This window comes from Schistocerca americana, chromosome 3 (genome assembly GCF_021461395.2).
Source record: "Schistocerca americana isolate TAMUIC-IGC-003095 chromosome 3, iqSchAmer2.1, whole genome shotgun sequence".
Lineage (NCBI taxonomy): Eukaryota > Metazoa > Arthropoda > Insecta > Orthoptera > Acrididae > Schistocerca > Schistocerca americana.
In genome coordinates, this window is record NC_060121.1 from 646,845,502 (window position 1) to 646,864,472 (window position 18,971).

Genomic DNA, 18,971 nt, shown 5'->3' on the forward strand with positions numbered 1-18,971 from the left:
TGTACGTGTAATCTACGCAAAAAAGATCAACATCATATGTGAAAGCTTAGCTTCTCTTGCAGCTTATTTATCTTCGAGACCAATATTATATGTGAAAGCTTCGTTTTTCTTGTAGCAAAACTATGTATATTAATTTAAACGATTAACTTTCCACATTTGTGTGTACATGCTACTTAACCTTTGAATATAATCCTGGGAACGAGTGGACCCCACCCTTTCCTTTTTAAGTTATTTCTCTTTGAAAACAGAAGGTAGGGATATTTCACTCCTATGTAAATTCCGTTGGCATCCATGTGATGATTTTGCACCATTGCCCAGCAGCTGTCAGTGCGCTCCTGGGTGCCTGCAGAGCAAACAACCTGCTATGGGGTCTGCTGGACCCCAGTGTTATATTAACGTGTGCATTGTTTAAGTTGTAAGTTTTTGTTTACATTTGAGTTTCATTTGTTTATACTAACAAAATGGCAGAAAATTTATGTGATAGGCCAAACTTAATTCTAGCTTTGTTGGAAGCAAGTGAGGAAGACTATTCAGAAAGCCTATTTGGTGATGATACTGATTCTGATCCAGATGTCGTTCTTGAAGATGAGGATTTAGATGATGAACTGGTTGCTAGTGAACCTAATGATGCGCTGAATAGTGGGGAGCCTCGTGAAATAGAAAATGAAGATAGTCAAGAAGAAGGTGAAGAAGATGATAGCAGCGAAAATGAGGAACACCAACGAAATAGACATCTGATTCGGGGGAGGAACAAAAAGACGCCACATATTTGGTCCACCAAAGAACCAGTACACCGTGGAAGAGCTGCAGAAAGAAACCTGGTAACACATTTACCTGGTCCTAAGGAAGCTGCTAGAGAGGTAGGAACACCTGAAAATGCTTGGAAACTCCTAACTGATGATGTGATGCTAGAAGAGGTAACCATGCGAACTAATGAAGGAATAGACAGACAAGTATATAACATTGCAAGGCAGTTGTATCAGCAGAATACATGTAAAAACGAAATGACTGCGTACATAGGGCTTTTGTACTTGGCTGGTGTGCACAAAGATTCAAAAAGGAATTTAGAAGAACTTTGGTCAACTTGAGTTAGGGTTTTCTATTTACAGAGCTACTATGTCCTTACCTCGATTTCGCTTTATAAGTACTTGCTTGCACTTTGATGACAAAGCCATTAGGTAAGAGAGAATAAGAGATGAACGTTTGACTGCGGTACGATATTTGTGGAACAATTTTGTGGAACACTGTTGTGCATATTACACACCATTTCAGCACTGCACCATTGATGAAAAACTAGGCTTTCGTGGTCGATGTGGATTCACGGTATACATGAAATCAAAACCAGGCAGGGTTGGTTCGAAAATAGTTATGTTGAACGATTGTAAGACCAGATACATGTAAAAAGCAATTCCTTACATTGGAAAAGTAAAAACCCTGAACAGTGAACCTGTACCCATGTATTATGTGAGGAAGCTATCTGAGCCAGAATATGGGACAAATCGTAATATTACGACAGACAACTGGTTCATGTCCATCCTGTTGTTCAACAAAATGCTTGTCGACCAAAAGCTAACAATGAATGGAACAATGAGGGCTAACAAAACTGAGATATCTGCAAAATTTTTGCAATCTAAACCTGCAGGAGAATCGATATTCGCTTTCGACGATAACAAGACCTTAGTTTCTATAGCCCAAAAGGGAAGAAAAATCTTGTTTTGCTCTCAACAATGCATCACAGTCAAATGTAGATGCGGAGACCAAGAAACCCGAAATAGTTCTTATCTATAACTATACAAAAGGAGGGACTGATACTTTTGACAAATTCTGCCATGGTTACAGTGTCAGTTGGAGAACGAAACGTTGACTGGTAAGATTCTTTTTTTGGGATGTTGGATCAATGTGGCGTCAACTCTATGATTTTGTACCTTTTGAATGCAAAAAATCCTAAACTCAGCGGAAGGAAGTATTTGCAGATATTGGCAAAGTACTTGATAAAACCATGGCCCAATGATCGGCTGGAAATTCCAACGATTAAGAGGGGAATCAAACTTGCTATTCGAGAAATACTGCAGATTCCAGCAGAACATCTAGTTGCAAATGATGTTGAGCCACCTAGAAAACAACGCTGCCCCTTCTGCCCTCGAGCAAGAGATCGGAAAACAAAACTCCTCTGTTCATCATGCTGATCTGCTATGTGTGAGGAACATCGTGCAATGGTTTGCAGAGATTGTACGGAGTAGAAAAAGGACATAAACCACTTCAAGGCAAATAATCAATTTTTCTTACATTTTTCACTTAATGGTTAATTAATTTTGTTAGCCTTCAATAATCTAAAACTCATTTAACATTATGTGAAAGAAATGTAATTTATAGTGTGTAAACAAAACTCCTGGTAACAGATTTAATTAGTTTCCAATTTATACCTATAGAGCCTATAACTATGATGTAAGAGGATTTGGGTAATTTTCGTAGTAAAGAGTATCTTTTTTGTGTTGTATTATAAGAAAATCTTTCAACGATTTCACTTTTACAAAAACACTAAATTATTCTACTTTTTGTGTACTTTCTGAAAATATAAGAGAATTCAATCAAGTTTTTAAAATTTTAAATTATATTTATTTTTTGGAAACCAATACATTTTAGTAAATAAGAATATAACATCTTTTGAAAATTGCTACTAAAATACGATAAGTCAAGTTTTCCAATCAAAAATTGTTTCAGCACATTAAATGTACGTGAGAAATATGTGAACAAAATATTTTCAAAAATTTCAAAAAAATGTGGTAAATATAAGAAGAAATACATTGGGGTCCACGAGACCCCAAGGTTATATTTGCGTATGATCTAATAAGTGTTATATTTAAAGGTTAACAGCGATTTTGCTATTGGCTGACATCACAAAAACATGCAGTGTATATGTTGCTGCACATCAAAGATCTTTCCAAAACGTGTTTTATTATTTTTATTGAGTTTCGTTTTTTAAGGGCTGGGAAATTCTGTGCCAGTGTATAAAACCATAACCATTCAAAGGGTTGATAAGTTTTACAGTTCCGAGGAAAAGTATACTGTCATTTAACATGGAAGAAGTATATTTTCATCTGGGAGAAAGTGTATTTTTAACTGGGAAATATCCAGGAATTTTTTTTTCTTGACCATGTATAAACCCTGCATTAATTTCATTTTTCATACAACCCATGTCATGTTTTGTACACACGTCAACTTTTATGCTACCCATGCTCCTCATAAGCTGCATGAATTTACTATAAGCTTTTATTTCCTGATTTACACTGCATGATTCCTCCTCAGCCTCAACTGTCTCACTCACTCCAGAACTATCTTTGTCTTTCTCATCTCCATTACCACACAGTGTAGGTGACAATTTTAGTTTCTCATCTAAAATTTGACTGTCATCCCCATCCTACAAAGTTACGTTCATATCTGATTTATACCCACTATTATCCATAAATTCAGGTCACATTAAGTCTTTCTGTTCATTTCAAACATCAGAGTCTCCTGCCTTGTCATTAACAACATTGTCTCCCTGTTGTTCATTTCCTTAGTTAGTTAGTTGGGTCCATGTTCAATTCATCAATCGCATGGTAGGTAGCCATTATGATGTGGAACATGTCAAGTGCACAAGAAATGCAGATATGAAACTGTTTATATACATATATATTACAATACAGAGTTAAAGATTAATATTTCTATTAGTTACCCCATTGCCTTAAATGGCACAAATTGCACATACTATATTTATAGATTTATTTATTCCTATTCAAGAATTCATCTATGATATAGAAGGAGTTGTCAGGGAGATACGATTTCCATTTATTTTTGAAGCTATTACTGCTGCCTGTCAGACATTTTATTTCATCTCATAATTTGTCAAAAATTTTTATACCAGCATATTTTACCCATTTCTGTGCCAAAGATAGGTTGAGTAAAAGATAGTGTAAGTCTTTCTTTTTTCTGGTATTATAATCATGAATGTCACTGTTGTTTTTAAACTGGTCCATGTTGTTGAGAACAAATTTCTTTAGTGAGTAAATGTACTGTGAGGCTGTTGTAAGAATTCCCAATCTTTTAAAAAGATTCCTACAAGATGTGTGACTATGAACCCCACACAATATTTTAACCACTTTCTTTCGAGCAGTGAATACTTTTTGTCTAAATGTTGAGATACCCCAAAATATTATTCTGTATGACATCAGAGAGTGAAAGTATGCAAAGTATGTTAGCTTAATAATTTCTGTATCATCAAAATTGGCAATTATTTTGACTACAAAAGTTGGTGAACCTAGTCTCTTTAGAAGATCCAAAATATGAATTTTCCAGTTAAGATTCTCGTCTATATGTACACCCAAAAACTTAGTATGCTCTACCCTGTCTACTGACTTCTGTTGATGTTTATTGAAGAAACTGCACTTTTTTCAGCAGAAAATTGGGTGTACTGTTTTTCTTCAAAGTTTAGAGCAAACTCATTTGCAGAAATCCAATTAATGACTTTTACAAAGACCTTATTTGTATCATTTTCAATTGCGCTTTCTTTCACTGGATTAATAATGATGCTTGTATATCAGCAAACAGTGTCAGTCCAGCTTCCTGTTTCAGATAGGAAGGGAGGTTGTTCACATATATCAAGAACAGAAGGGGGCCCGTGATTGAACCCTGTGGAACACCTAATATAATTTCACCCCAGTTATATGAAGTGGCAAACTTATTGAAATCACTTGACCCACATAAGGAAACTATTTGCTTCCTGTTCTGTAGGTATGACTTAAACCACTCATATGCTATTCCATTTATACCATAGAATTGTAATTTCTGTAACACACAATCAAATGGTTTGGACAACTCACAGAAAATTCTTATTGGTGATATTTTACTATTTAAAGACTCTATTATGTGGACAGTGAAATCGTATATTGCTGTCTCAGTGGAACAGCATTTTTGAAATCCGAACTGTGATTTACTAAGTATCCCATTACTGTTGAGATAGCTAACCACTCTTGAGTACATTACTTTCTCAAAAATTTTTAAGAATGCTGTAAGCATGGATACTGGCTGATAGTTACTGACATCTGTGGTGTCCCCCTTTTTGTAGAGAGGCCTGACAATGGCATATTTTAACCTGTCTGGGAAAATACCTTGAGTTAGTGATGCATTACATACAGGGTGCCCAGAAAAGGACTCCCTGATTTCAAAATTAAATATCTCGAAAACAAAGATCGATAGAGGAATGCAGTAAACGGTATGTTTATTGTGAAAGCTGTAAGAAGTTTATACAGCAGTTTGAAATAATAGTTACAAAAGCTGCTAACAGATGGCGCTGTAATCGCCATACATAACGCCTAGTATAAATAGTGATCCGAAGCCCAGAGCGATCAGTTCCACTACTGAAACGTGAAAGGAGGTTAGCGTACCGAAGGAAGAGATTAAAACCATGTACTCCATTGAACAACGCGTTTTTCTGGTGCTAGAGTACCACAGGTTAGAAGAGAGTCCTACGGCAACAAGATTACAAGCACGATTTAATGTTCCAAAAGGACCCGATGCGAAAACCATTCGTACGCTCTTCGCAAATTTTCAACCAACAGGCAGCGTAACTAATGATCTAGTGGGGCACGTTGGCCGCAAGCAAACCGCAGTTACGCCTGAAAATATCGCCACAGTTTCTGGAATTATTCAGCGAAATCCAATGTCATCCGTCCATAGAATTGCATCTGAGACTGGTTTGAAGCGTTCCAGCACGCAGAAAATACTGAGAAAGAGCCTACACATTTCCATTCAAAATTCAAACGCACCAGGCCATACCCGTATGAGCTGTGCAACAAAGGGTTGCCTTTGCTAATCAGATGCTCACAATGATTGATAGTGAAGGATTTGATGTTGGCTGCATCTGGTTTACAGATGAAGCACACTTCCACCTGAATGGTACGTGAATAAGCAGAAATGGCGATTTTGGGGTTCCGAAAAGCCATATTGGTGTGAAGCGAAACCCCTGTATTCTCTTAAAGTTACTGTGTGGGCTGCAGTATGCAGCAGAGGCATTATTGGCCCTTTTTTCATTTGAGAAACGGTCACTGGTGCACGTTACGTTGCAATTTTGGAACATTTTGTCGCCACACAGCAAGCCTAAGAGGATCGACCAGGTACTGAATGGTTGGAGCCCGACCACATCGGACCAAACAAGTGTTTCGCTTTCTTGAGGAATACTTTGGGAATCGATTCATTGCTTTGGAATATCCCAAATTTACTGGTGCAGGCATGGATTTGACTCCCTGTTACTTTTTTTTGTGGGGCACAGTGAAAGACATGGTCTACCCGAAGCATCCCGCCACGCTGGACGAGCTTGAATCGGCGATCTCTGTGGCATGTGAATCCATATCGGTTGAGACACTACGAAATGTGATGGCGAATTTCATTCTTAGTTTGCGCCACCTCTGTAGTGCCAATGGTGAACATTTTGAAAACATTGTGATGTGATTGTTTGCAAAGATTGTTTTCATACGATTATTTCACTTATGTATGCTGATATGAGCTGTACAGCGTACAGCGCCATCTGTTAGCAGCTTTTGTAACTATTATTTCAAACTGCTGTATAAATACAGCTTTCACAATAAACATACCGTTTACTGCATTCCTCTATCGATCTTTGTTTTCCAGATATTTAATTTTGAAATCAGGGAGTCCTTTCTGGACACCCTGTATATGACTTAAAACATCAGCTGTAATTGCTCCACATTGTTTTACTATCTTATTAGAGATGTCATCTACTCCAACAGAACATTTATTTTTCTGAGATTTAATAATTTTACTTATTTCACAAGAGGTTGTTAGGTGAAACTTTCTGAATAAATTTTTTCAAAACAGACTCTTCCATGTACTGCCTAGATTTTTCTTTTGAACTGTTCTCACCAATTTTTTCTCCTACACTTAAGAAATGATTGTCAAATACATTAGCTACTTGTGTACTGTTGGTTACGATGGTCTCATTCTCTTTAACACTAATACTACCTACCCCAGTGGTTACGTTTTCTGTCTCCCTTCTAGCAACATTCCATACTGATTTGATTTTATTGTTGGAGTTGTTAATTTCTTCTCTAACATACATATTTCTTGTTTTCCTTATAACTTTTCTCAGTATGTTACAATAATTTTTATAGTGTAAAACTACTTCTGGATCTTTACTAGTTCTTGCTGTCTCATACAGTTTTCTTTTTCTTTCTGAAGGCACTTTAATAGCTGTAGTAATGCAAGGTTTCTTTGAAAAGTGTGTGGTTTTACACTTAGTCATTTTCTTTGGGAAACAATGTTCAAAGAGGGGTATAAATTTATCAAGAAATATTTTGCACTTATCATTAGCATTTGGCTCATCTCCCCAATTAACATTTCTTAAGCTTTCTCTGAAGTGCTGTATAGATACCGGGCTGAGCGACCTCACACTTTAACTTGATGGTTTCTGAACTGTACATCATGTTAGGTTTTGTAAGTTAATCAGTTGTGCATCATGGTCTGACAATCCATTTACCACAGGGAAGGCACATGTTTGTTTTACATCCTCTTTCTGTACAAATACATTATCTATTAGTAAGCTACTGCCCTGAGCTATATGCGTAGGGAAATTGATCACTGATTCTTAGTTATATGTTGTTAATAACACTTCTAGTTCACTTTTCGTATCAGAATTACTTAGAAAGTTTACATTGAAATCACCACAGATTAGTAACTACATCTTTTTGTCTGACAGACAGCATAATAGGGATTCAAACTTTTTTATGAACAGCTCCCAGTCTCCTAATGGGGACCTGTACACTGTTGCTAATATCGATACTACATTATTTAGCTGAAGTTCACATGCACAAACCTCAAAGTGCTGTTCAACACAAAATTTGCTTACTTTTACAATTTTGCATTTATACCCTTGTTTTATGAAAATGGCAACTCCTCCTTTATCTATCATAAATCTACAAGTGTAAGATGCTAAATTATGCCCACTTATACTGACACTATCCATGCCCACATATACATGGCGTTCAGACGGACAAAATATATCAATCTCATTCTTATTTTTGAGATCATCTAAACACATTGATAGCTCATCTACTTTATTTTTTATTCCCCTGATATTTTGCTGAAGTATGTTGATACTGCCCTTAGCTTTACCCCAATTAACTGTATGTGAAGTTTCTTTTATTCTGTTTGTCTTGTCATCTGTCTGGACTCTGGCTTTAACCTAAAAAACCTGTCTGCCTGGACCCATTAACCACAGGGATCACCCCTTGTGTGACTGTGTAGCCTTCTTACAGTTTCTGCTAATAGAGAAGTTAACTTACTGTTCCCCATCTTATTCAGATGCAGGCCACGTGTAGTGTATCCACATCTACCAGTAGCATTTACTGGAACAACACTTATGTGAGATTTTGCTGGTGTCTGGAGCATCATGTTCAGCTCAGTGTTGACATGTCTTACAGCAGTGTTTACCCAGGGTTGAAAGACCTCCACAAACTCCACATTTGTGTGCTCAGTTTCTGCTCCTATTTTATCCAGGTCACTCCTAATACTGTATCTTGGATTCATAGCCAGGCTGTTTCCTGCTCCCCCCAACTATAATTACCTGATCTTCCTTCTCAAAGTCCCTGCATAGCTGACCTAAGTTTTCTGTCACCTGGCTAAGGCTACCACTTGATTTCACAAAACTTGTGACCTGTTCCCTGCACCTAATTTATCCTGAAAGTGCTGGCCCACATCCCTCCCATGACTGCTGCCTATACGCAGAAGTCTTCTTTTTCTATTTTTGTTTGATCTCAACCTGTCTTTTCTCTTTAAGCTAATATTCTGCTTCAACCTACTTTCAACTACATTTGGATGAGTCCCTTCCTCCACTTTAGATAGCAAGCCAAACACTGAATTAATAATTGAATTTCTGGAGTTTTTTCAACGGTTTCCCTTTTTCACCCTTTGCTTGCTACCTTTTCCCAGTTCCCAGACTCGTTTTCCTCCCTTAACCTACGTAATTCCAAGTTCGCGTTTTCTAATTCAGCCTTAAGGGGATACGGAATCACCTATCCCCGCAATGTTAATATATGCCTACTATAGGGAACATTTTCTCACAAACTACTGGAGACAGAGAGGTAAAAATTTTACTGTATGTGCATTCATATGTTACAACAATACTGAAACAACAGTTTATTGTCAAAGTATTTTCTTACAGAGATATTGTACATTTATTTTTAAGTAAATTTTTTCCATCGCTTTTTACTAGACTATCACCCCTAAGTCTTTTGTAAATCAAGTAATTAAAAAATCGTTGTTTCAGTATGTAATAGGGACCTATGTCACTACGTCATAAAAATTTCAGACTTCTAGGTTGACCAGTACCTGAGATAATGTTCCTAGATGAAGTAAAAAGTAAACTTACGGGAAACGGAGAAAGAAGATTAAAACATTCCTGATCCGTAGCTAATACCCCCTTCACAGTCTTCATAATCATCTTCAAGTCTTCTTTTGGCACCCCTCTGCACCTGTCTTGCCTTTTTCACTAATGTCTTGATTATATTATCAGCATGCCTTAGTCTGTGCTGATCTAAAAAGAACATAGCACGTACCGTACGGGAACCAACACACATACCCAACTTTTGAAGGACCTGGCATTTAGTTATATTTCCAAGATTGAAGGTTGCCACAGCATCATACACACCAAAATGTAGTGTATTAATTCCGACAAACACTGTTTTTGGGAGACGATGCCATATCACACTATTCAAGCACTCGTTGGGGTTCTGCGTTTTTCCGTGAAGACATTTCATCAGAAGACTTCTGTCAGCCAGATCTCTGAAAATGGGCTTTATTTCTGCCATGATGGCTGACGGTAGACTGTGGTGGTGAATGTATTTCTCTCCTGTTGTTAGTCCCCTATTGTATTTACACCAGCTGTTTTCACCTTTGGGGCACAAACCATGTTGTGGATGCTCATCCGTGGATGCGGTGTGGAAATATAAAGCCCATATAGCTCTCCTCATTTCTTCAAGATTGCCTGTATTTTGCCTGATTGCAAGGCCATAGCAGTTCTGAATGTGGTCTATTATGGAATCAGTCAATCTTCCTCTGCCATCCAAGGTTTTCCCATCATCTAGTTTTTTCCCTTTCATAACTGATTTTAACCTTCTCAGCCTGGCACCCATTCTCTTCTGCACATGTCCTATACATTCAAGTTTGCTTATATTTACACTGTTCCCATATGGTTTGCTTTCCAAAACTTCTTTGAATGCTTTAGAGTCACCATCTCCCAGATATTTGACATAGCGAACATTATACCACTGTGAAGAGCGATGAAAAATTTTCTTCACCCCAGCAACCTCCATGCCACCACTACTACCATAATAATTAGCAATACACTCATCACTGTGTTCATTTTTCAGCCTGCCTGTGCACCTACAGTATTTAGACATTATTGCAACATCAATAACCTTGCCAGTATCAACACTAGTTGCTGTTACAACACCATTGTTGGAGATGTGGCCCCTTTTCTGCCACGTGCCATCAAACGCCACTGTGAGGTCACGACTGCCGTCATTTTCTTCCACTGCTTCTTCCACAGCAACCTGCATTGACTTCTGTGCTACATCTTCAACTGCAGATCCTAGTACATAATTGTAAGCTTCAAACTTTGAAGGTGCACTTGGAAGATTTAGAACACCACATAGCATATCACCAGCTGCTTTGCCCTTACCAATTGCTCGCAATCCATAAACTAACCTAATATTTACACTATAAAGTTCAGTTTTCTTGTATCCATTATTTACAGTTACTGAAACCGAACTTGGAAACTTACAGCTGTATTTACAAACACTGCATATTAAATTAAACTGGGCAGCCAGGCCAACATGGGATTCTACTTTCAGAGAAACGTTTCCATGACATTTTTTGCAGCACAAACTGTTTTCAAGAGCTTCACACAATATATTCGTATCAATGAGTTCAAAAACTTCATTCCCTCTATCAAGTAAATTATATTTCTCTTCCAAATCTCTTAGTTTTTTATGTCAAGCACCGTTTTCATTTGGTGTAAGTTCGTTCGGCAAATCAGTAATAAGTGGATTCACATTTTCCAACAGTGATGATGATGAACTGCTTTGCTTTGCTAATGAATCATTATTTCTTTTCTTTTGCCAGTTCACACGCTTTTTAAATACTTTTGCTTTAGCTCTAGGCATTTTCACTGCGAAAAATGAAGCACTAAATACGAAATAACTCAACAACAACTACTTTCTTATATCACACTGTTTACAAAACAGTCCCGCCACAAAGTCAAAGAGTAACTTGAGGAAACCAGAGAGAAACATTTTCGGGCAACTAGTGTATAAATAGTCGCTGGAAACCGGGATATTTGCACACTCAACCTAACGGTTGAAAACGATCTGGACTCAGACCACATGCCTGTAATACTGCACATGGAAGAGACACTGCAGGACATTGAACCACGCAGGATGCTTAACTACAAACGTGCGAACTGGACACTGTTCAAGGAAACGCTTGATAGTCGCATTCCTGACACTCACGAAATTAACAACACACAGCAAATCGATGAGGCTGTGGAGGCTCTCACAACTGCCGTCCAAGACGCAATGACTGACGCCATTCCATTTACAACACCAAGACAACACTCGACGGCCCTGCCCCAGGAAATCCTGGGCCTTATCTCAATGAGGAACCGCCTCAGGAGATACTGGCAGCGTACCAGGCGTCTGTTCTATAAACTGCACGTCAACAGACTCCAGGGCATAATACGGAATAAAATCCAAACATTCAGAAACGAACAATGGGGACAGAGACTCGCTCGGCTGGATACCACACGTCCTGGCGTGTGGCAGCTGGCCAGACACTTCACCAGGGAGAAACATTACATTCCCACGTTACAAGGACCAGACGGCCCAGCCTACTCCGCGACGGAGAAGGCAGAGCTTATGGCCACAACACTTGCAGCGTCCTTCATGCCGAATCTGGTTCCTTCAGACCCAGCATTCACACTTGAAACGGACCAGGAGGTTACACGACTTGTAGCCCAGCCCTCGCGCGACGTAATCAGACGTGCTAGCACAAATGAAGTCACATGGGCTATCAAGCACACCAACGCTAGAAAAGCCCCTGGGCCTGATGGCATTCAAAACCGTGTCCTCCAGGAGTTCACGGATAAAGCCGTAGAATACCTCACACACCTAACGAATGCCATCCTGACACACCAACACTTCCCTGACTTTTGGAAGGCGGCCAAGGTCCTGATGTTCAGGAAGCCAGGGAAAGACCACTCCCTCCCACAAAATTACCGTCCCATCAGTCTGCTGTGCTCGCTCAGCAAGATTGTTGAGAAGGTAATACTAAAACGTATCACTAGGCATTGCATCGCCAACGACACCCTAAGACCGGAGCAATTCGGCTTTAGGAATCACCACTCGACAACACAACAACTCCTCCGCGTAGTCGAACATATAACACACGGCTACAACATGAACAAAGCCACAGGGGCCGTGTTCCTAGACATCGAAAAGGCTTTCGATCGTCTCTGGCACAACGGACTCATACGCAAACTAAGCGAAGCTGGTTTCCCAGACGGACTCGTACGTCTCATACACTCATATCTCACGAACAGATGTTTCAACACTAACGTGCAGGATAAACAATCAACACAACACGGTATCCAAGCTGGAGTACCCCAAGGAAGCATTCTGGGGCCCATCTTGTTTAACCTGTACATTAATGACTACCCAGCGACACGAAACACGACGTTAGCCGTCTACGCGGATGACACAGCCATCCTCGCGCAAGACTGGAAACCGTCGAACATCAACTCACGAATACAGACAGCACTCAGAACAGCTGAGCCTTGGCTGGAGCGATGGCGTATTAAAGTAAACGTCGACAAGTGCGAAGCAGTTCTGTTCACACGCAGACCGAAACTACTGCGCAAACACCAACACTGTAGACCGATAACACTACATACACGCCCAATACGTTTCCGAGAGAAAGTCAGATACCTTGGTGTCTGGCTGGACCGGAAACTTACATGGGGGGACCACATCGAATACGTTGCCAACCGAGCGCACGCGAGGCTCAAACAGCTCTACCCAATGCTCAACAGGGAAAGCACACTGAATAGGAGGGTGTCGAGGTCCTTATACACTACACTGATTAGACCTCTGATGACGTACGCAGCTCCCGTCTGGGGATATGCAGCTCCCACACGACTGCGCCGCCTGCAGATCATACAGAACAAAGTGCTACGAATCATTAGCAATGCTCCACGCTACACACGCACCGTGGATCTTCACCATGAATACCGCCTTGATACCCTCAAGGAAGTATTCAAGAAACACGCTACACGACTATACAGGAACTCGAGACACTCGAACAATCCTTTCATCCTCACTCTGGGAAACTACGATCACAACCACAGGTGGAAACACAAGCGACCAAAGACACTGCTAGCTAGGGCATAACCACCTATGGTAAACTAACATACGCAAACAGCGACAAACGTCGGTAAGCCCCTGCATAACAGCAATACTGACTGGCAACTACCAGCTGCTATTAGAGCAGACCAACAGGCCACAGCAGGGACACCGACGAGCTCGCCCACAGACGCACGAACAATCTCCCAACACTCCCCCACACTGTGCCTCCGGTATATGACCTATCGGACACAAGACCGATAACAAACATAACTGTTGCAGGTCGCAGGACGCTGAACGAGGACTCTGTACCAGCACCCAGCGCCAGCCGCCGAGCAGCACAAACGCACAACGTCAAGGTATCGACATGCATGATACCCACTACTAACAAAGCCTATCCTTGCACAACCTATCGCAGGCAGCAAGACAACCGCTACTGCTCTTGCCGCCCGACCTAACTTTCGCAGAGGTTTTTTTCCCTTGGCTCTTGCCTTGGCACTTTTTTTCCTCTGCCCTTCAAACCGCTACCCTTCGTCAGATTTCGACCAATCTATCTCCAGATGAGCGCGTATTAATGGTTAATCCTAACCAGACGTACGCAAACATCGCAGTACCCACATCCTGCGACACCTCACTTTAGTGAATACTAACCCTTATGCAGAGATGGCAGTAGACCTTTTGTGTTGGCCATCATGCCGGTGTGGGCGTGGAGGGGCTCCACCTCTTGTAAAAAAAAAAAAAAAAAAAAAAAAGGGATATTTGAATTCATGTCACTTTAAAGGTACTGCCAAAAAGTTCATGGTCAGCCACGAGAGACGTGTATAACTAAAGCGCAATACCCGATCTCACAAATATATAAAAATAAAATAGTTATAATTGTAGTAGAGCTATGTATGATACGTCATTTTAAAGAGGAAACATGGCAGAATATAATACGCCAATAAAAAAAAATTCGATTTTTTAACCCAAAATCCGATTCCGTATCCCCTTAAGGGCACAAATTTTTGCCTCCTGTTCCGCGATTTTTCTGTCCTTTCCAAATCACCTACACTGCCATGGAAGATCCTGATTTTCTACCCTCGTTTCCTCGCCGCTACATTCGCCCCAATGAAACCATAACTTACAGTCCACACAGAACACCCCCTCTTTCAAAATTCTACGGCAACCACCACATTTGTCACACATGGTTTGATAGACAAACTTAACACAAAAGCAGAGAATAAGCTGGCACAAGACCACAGTAGTTTCGTAATCTATAGCCTACTAATTCGTAAATAAACACTAATGTAAACAAACATTTAAACTTACTTCCGAAAGTTTTAACTACCTAAACTCTGTATGACCGGCATGAATTAATTTGACTTTGAAGCGATAACTCTAGTCACAAAGGAAAATCTACACTCGCGCGAAATTTACACCTAAAGAAAGTAAACAAAACTAGCGACTACCGGCCTTTTACGAAATACTTCCTTTTCGATCTTAATACCGTCAGAAAAGCGAAACCTTCGATAGATAGCCTAGAGAAGAAGTACATATAATAGTCTAAAATGTAATATTAACTAAATTTGCTCTTATTTCAACATTAATCACTTAACTTAGCGAGAGCTTCGTATACGCGCGTCTGCCTATTTCCAGAGATAATATTCCTCTTCCTTCCTATATATTGCCTTTCGATCCATTACCACTCATTTTGAATCAATCATTTTGAATAACACCTAGTTTTTGCTCACTAACGATTTTATCGAAGCTATCCCCCACTGTTGTAGCTGTCATCTCAATTCGTCTTCTGCAAGGCTGTTGCAATTGTCTCATTGAGGCGTGTTGTTACCCGATCGGCTGTGTCCACCCTTCCATAGAATCCATTTCCTGATTGCTGCCTTGGAAATAACCCCCCCCCCCCCCCCTGCTGCCTTGGCTGCTGTGATATTCTGTTGCTTGTTGCTGCGCCCATGGAACCCATGCACTGATTGCCTGTTGCACCTCCCTGTTTAATGGCGGCTACATCAAATTTGATATTTCAAAATAATTGAATTTCACACTTCTGTAATATTATCTGTTCACTGTCAACAAATTCTGATGCCACATGTATCAGACACTCACTTCGTTAAACTCACTATACTGTAAACCATTCTTAGGTTCACCGTTCAACCAACACATGTTGATACAACGTTTCTAGTCAGCTCTTCTCTGTTGCTCCCAATACAATACTCTTCATCTGAAGAGCACCACATGACACATACATGATCATAAATCAGCTTGTAGTTCCTCAGTGGCAGCAATCATGGTAAAAAACTGGCTGCAAATATAGGTGGTTACAGTACTGTCTACATTCAATAATTTGGTTGACACCCACATTTGGTTTCACAGGTTTTGCTTCCATAAATGTCAGACATACACTCACCGACTTACTTACGGTCAGTTCATCTCTTAGTTACGTAGAAAAGTCTTATTTACTCGATATGCACATACTGCTCCTTCTAATTATACAAGAACAGTCACTTTTCAGTATAACCTACCCAACCAACAAACAGTCTCATGCAGGTGTCCAATATGTACGGCTCTTTTATATTAAAATTTATCAATAATCGCTCTTAATTGTCATACTTCACTGTCCATCTTCTTATTCACAACAAGACATCATTGCACCATTATATTTTTATGGTTCTGACTGATGTATGTTCCACTCTTGATATCTCATTATTTCACATTAAGTTAAAAACATTATTGCACAAGCACATTATGGCTGTTTTGACTGACATAAATTCCACACTTAAAATCTCTGAATAGATTAACATAAAAATGGCGTCAGGCCTAGTGGTTCTATAGCTTTGCAAATATGGCTACAGAAGTTTCACATTGTTAAATACATAATTTTGATAATTTCTAATTATAATTTTACATCTAAAATTAATCGAATAGTGCAGAAAAATTGGCTTTGGTCTGCACTTTAGGTTATACTAAGAGTGTCAAATAAGCCTTCTGGATGATAAAACTGCAAAAGCTACAAGAGTATTTTAAGGATTTATATGGATTATTTTCCTAAATTTATCAGTAATATAGTTATTACAACTGTTTTCATGTCAACAATGTAACTGGAATAGGAAATAATTACTGCTAGTAAATTGAACTGAGTTTTACCAAACTAGTTTCTTGAAATGGTTCGAATGAATTAGGAAATTATTCTGACTAATGTAACTTAGAAAAGTTGGGCCTGGTCTTATGTTGGAAATTACAAAACTGCAGCTTTGTTATGGCACAATTCTTACTAACACTTACGATAATTAAGAAAGCAAAAAAGAAAAAATCATTTACAGAGGCTAATAACAAAAAAAAAATGGGAATTGATTCAAACCTGCTTTGCTACAGCGTGTGTTCTGCATGGAGGACGATGGAATAGCCTACACTGTTGGCTCAACACAGAAGGCATGGTCAATGCGAAAATCCTTGTGTACTTATGTGACAATCCAGCATCACACAACATGTGACCCTATGTGGTAGAGTGAGCAGGAGAGAGTGGCATTCTAACTAGACACCGTTGCACTAAATCAGGTATTATGGAGAAATAATATAAGAAATCAACACCCAAGGTAGCATTGCTAAAATCCACCACAGTGAAGGTCCATTAAGGGAGAAAGTTATCAACCAAATCCACAGTCAAATTTATCCTTCCAAATGCACCAGTTGTTGAAAGCTGTGAGAATAGGTAATAGTGTGGAGGAAGGATGCACAGCTTGAGATTTTGGGTACACACTCGTCTCTGACCCCGTATCAGTTAGAAAAGGGTCACTGGTGAGTCTGTCTTTCATAAAAAGTATAGCAAAACTGTCACTGCAGAAACTGTCGTATCACATTGGTTGTAGGCGTTTCAGCTAGTAGAGATGAGTGTGTGCACCTGTTGGCATTCGTCTTTGGAGTTTGGGTAGGCACATGGCTTGTGCAAGGGTTCAGTTAGTTTATAAATTAACTCTTCCTTGGGCTTCATCTCTGAGAAGTCTGTGAACCCCCAACTCATCGAGAAATTCTTCTTATGCCTGTAGAAGAATTCTACTTATATCAAAACCAGAACTCATCAACTCTGATTTGTTTGAAGCCTATTATCATGCCTTTGACTACAAGCATGATACGAGGTTAATCAGTTAGGTGCATCTCATTTTTAACAAACTCCAAAACCTCGAAAACAAAAAATAAGAGTGTCCATACATCAATATTTACATTATTAATATCCTCGTCATTGGTATTCATCAGGGAATGTCATGGTTTGTGCAGATGATGCTTTGCCATTTCCCATCACTCCACACATCATAATGCCAATCTCTGCTTTAACGTTACTGAGACAACAGAAAGCTGATGTGAAATTCCTCAGACAAAAATAACAAAACACATGAAACAAGACACACTCCTTACCAATCTTCTCACAAACTAATTAAAATTTCAACCTCTGTATGGTTTTTCCAGATAAACAAATGAACAAATCAGCTGACAAAGCTTGCTCATTTATATTCAAAATTGGTATGAGATTTTACCCTCAGTCATTGAAACTATTTATTTTCAAAAAACTTTGGCCACAAAACATTTGGGATATCTTGTACCCTCACCCCTGCAACATCATCTTGCAACCGTACTGAAATGTCGGTGAAACTAACACCTTTGCAGCCTTGGCCTTCGTGTGTAGGTGCACACGCTACCTCTTCCTGCTTCAGAAATCTAGCATTGATGTGAGCCAATTCATTAACTAAGTTGCTCAAAGATGGCTCCAGATCCAAACTGTGAGATAGTGGGATCGTAATGCACAATCTGAGGCCACCTGAAGCAACTTCTGCTGCTATGCATGGTTTGGGGCTGTCTGCCACAACCTCTAATGCCATTGCAGTCACATTAACATGAGCCACAGCAATACCATCAGCTTTGTATGCAAGTTTGTCTACAGGCAGATCTGTGAACGCTGATAAAATAGCCCAAACATGCTTAGAGAAATGATGTAGCCAAAACAGTTTGAGAGATTTTTCTGACAGTAAGCCCTGCCCAGCCAGCAAGCACAGTGAGTGGAGCACTTGCAAGGGGAAACTACTGGCACTACCTTCACTATCAGTGATCGTATGCAAATGTGATTCTGGCAGTAAGAGAAAACATCGCAAAGTTGTTTCCCTTGGAACTGCAAAAGATTGTTGATGGAATATGTCCACTAATTGCTCACTAACACTAAGTCCACTACTGTGAATTGTTACATGTCCAACATAATGCCATGGAAATGCAAGATGGGTTCTACTTGTATTAACCATAATTGAGTATTTGTAGGCCAAAAGGGGGAAATCTTGACATTCCTGTTGCCAAGTGATTGCCATTGCTTGCAGTTGCCACAGGTGGTGTAGAAGAATCTTGCTTTTGAGTTTGAGGTTCTTCTTTTACAGAAGTGGAGTTATTGTAAGCCATATTGTCAAGGTTTGTAACAATACACTTGCAGAAGATAACTGTCCAGTTCAGGGTCACCAATGTGGAAAAATTATGACTTCCCCTTCAACAAAA